Here is a 2,986-nt window from a genome sequence, read left to right as displayed (position 1 = left end):
TCTACTGCTGACGTGCAACTAACACTGCCGATAAACCAAATGCGAGGTAGAATCGAGCGGTATTCACAGTGCAAGAGTAAATTGGACACTAATGTTGTCAACATCAGGTATTGTGATTGAATGGAGCAAATTTGTTTCCAAACGGGACCTGTAGCGCAAGCCATACACATTCAGAGTGTTCTGCTGACATTTTCAGTGCACTATAGACACGAAGGTAAATGGGGAGAAGAAATCAGACAACAAGCAATTACTCTGCAACGAGCCAGCGGAGGCCAAGTGCCCCTCACGCCAAAGTGTCCAGAAAATAATCATGAACGAACTCCGAAATTATCTCGGTGAACTTCGTGTTGACCCAATTTTATGCAGTGCGACATCAAAACTACTGTTTTACTGTTGACATTACCTGGCACAACACGTGTGCTGTTTTCCACGGGTAATACTCACGCAGTAGTGAATTTTTAATATAATGAAAATGATTACTGTGAGCAAAGGAAATCGGCAATGTTTTGTGATTGTATCGGAAGAAAAGGAATGTACAAACAACACTTATTCATTGAGTACTTCTCGATGTAGTATTGCATTTGGAAAAAAAAACTGCTCCTTTGACTGCTCTGTTTTTAAGTAGTAAGTAATGATTCAATTGCTCATCTTAATTCAGCTGTTTAAGTATGTAATAAATAAAATAGTTACAACGGCAGAAACAAATGATATTTTGTGTGCCTTATAAGATCCCTGCAGAGGCAAAGCGATGCAAACATGTGTATGAAGCAACAAACCCTCTTTAGCACATTCAAATGACTAATTTCGCATCTTATACAAATTCACAAGTTCCAAAATTACGTTTTCCGCTCAGTCGAAAACTGGTTCGTTGTAGCCCTTGACACAAATTTGTACTGTGCAGAACTCTTTATTTCCGCACAAGAACTGCAAACATATGCAATGTATTTATAAAGTGATCGTCGCAAATTGAATCATAGACTGTAATTACGAGTATCTTGTGCAGAATGAACAAACTAATTTCATTTCCTTGCAAGATAAGAACATAGAAATAAACGAACATGGGTGGCATATGCCACTATTTACTTTTATTTATCACTCACAATCGCGTCTTTTATTAATACTGCCCTTACCCGATGTGAGCAGTTCTGTCATTATCAGATGACCATGTTTCCATGATCGATATCCCGCAATCAACTCAGAGACATCGTCCTACACGTAAAATAAAATATAGCCTAACAATTCCTTGTCATGGTGTAACTGTGGTGGGATGAAGCCATCTGATGATACCGTGACAGACAAAATGAAAGTGTCAATACTGATAAAAGAACATGATCCTGATAATAAATGAAACACATTTGGTAAATATCGATCTTTGAAGCTGTAGCTCTCCCAAGACAAATGTTAATAATATATGCAATATATAAATGTATACGAATTTTGTTAATTACACATTTCCAAATGGTGTTTCTCCTTCACTATAGCAAAAATCATCGGTGGTGATATCCTCTTAAATGCCGCTAGCTAGAGAAACAAGTATAAGTCCTAAATAATGATTACAGGTGGCATGTACATCGAATGTACCCCCAGGTGAATAGTCCTTTGTTATGAATGTGTATTCCACGGCACAAAACGCTAAAACGCTTCAGAGGCAACGAGGCAGTATGTTACTTGGTGCCGAAATTTGCCCCAAGTGGCTTCCATGTAGGCCTACCAACAAAAGTATGGTATTTTCACACACTGGGTTCATAATGCTTCCCCTCTTTCTAGTGAAACACGTGACGGAAATAAATAACATTCTCATCCGCACTAAAACACTAATTTGTGGAATGTTTCCTCCTGATTTTTAGCTCCTACTAGTATAACTGATGAGTGCTACTGTTGGAAGGGTGGAGGCTAAACGCGGTAGGTGTTTACGTAAACAAATTATGGACAAGTGGGTTATAGTCTTCTGACACACAGAATCGTGTCATTTTTACGCTAGAGACTTCGTGAGAAGGAGAGCACGCATCTTCGAGGCTCTTGTGCTCGCTTCTGCTGTAGCCCGTTAATAAGGTTACGCAACGGACGAGTAGTCAGCGCGAGGACTTACCGTTGTATCCGGCGTATATCATATAGGGCTGTGGATGAGGCGGCAGCTGGTAGACTGGCGAGGAGCCTGGGAGACGCCTCGGTGAAGGGGTGTCTGGTGCAGGCGTCAGTGGCACAGGCGAGCGTGGACGCGGCGAGCAGCTGGCGAGGTGGCGAGTTGTCGGTGGCAGAGCGCGCGCCTGCGTCCGACGGGAACCGTGGCGACACTGGCTGCGGCGCCGGCGCGCCCGTCTGCCCGCCGGAGGGTGGGGGCGGGGGCGGAAGCCCGAGGAGGCGAAAGGGGGCAGGGGGCGGGGGGCAGCTGCTCGCATTCTCCGGCTCCGGGCTACGGCGCGACAAATGAAGACGGCCTACCTGCCGCTGACGCCTGCCCTCTGCTCTCTGTCACACTAACTGACACAGCCGAGTAGAAGGACACTACCGTCAAACCAACACCAATACGAGGCACCAGCCTCTCAACTCTCCTCTAATGACGTAAGTAAGCAAGAATACATAGAAAGATAGATCCCTTATCATTTAGCTACAAAATAGCAGGTCAGCAACTGGAAGCAGTTAATTCCATAAATTATCTGGGAGTACACATTAGGAGTGATTTAAAATGGAATGATTATATAAAGTTGATCGTCGGTAAAGCAGATGTCAGACTGAGATTCATTGGAAGAATCCTAAGGAAATGCAATCCGAAAACAAAGGAAGTAGGTTACAGTACGCTTGTTCGCCCACTGCTTGAATACTGCTCAGCAGTGTGGGATCCGTACCAGATAGGGTTGATAGAAGAGATAGAGAAGATCCAACGGAGAGCAGCGCGCTTCGTTACAGGATCATTTAGTAATCGCGAAAGCGTTACGGAGATGATAGATAAACTCCAGTGGAGGACTCTGCAGGAGAGACGTTCAGT

The sequence above is a fragment of the Schistocerca americana genome, chromosome 2, assembly GCF_021461395.2.
Source record: "Schistocerca americana isolate TAMUIC-IGC-003095 chromosome 2, iqSchAmer2.1, whole genome shotgun sequence".
Classification (NCBI taxonomy): Eukaryota; Metazoa; Arthropoda; class Insecta; order Orthoptera; family Acrididae; genus Schistocerca; species Schistocerca americana.
Note: the sequence above shows the minus strand (reverse complement) of the source record.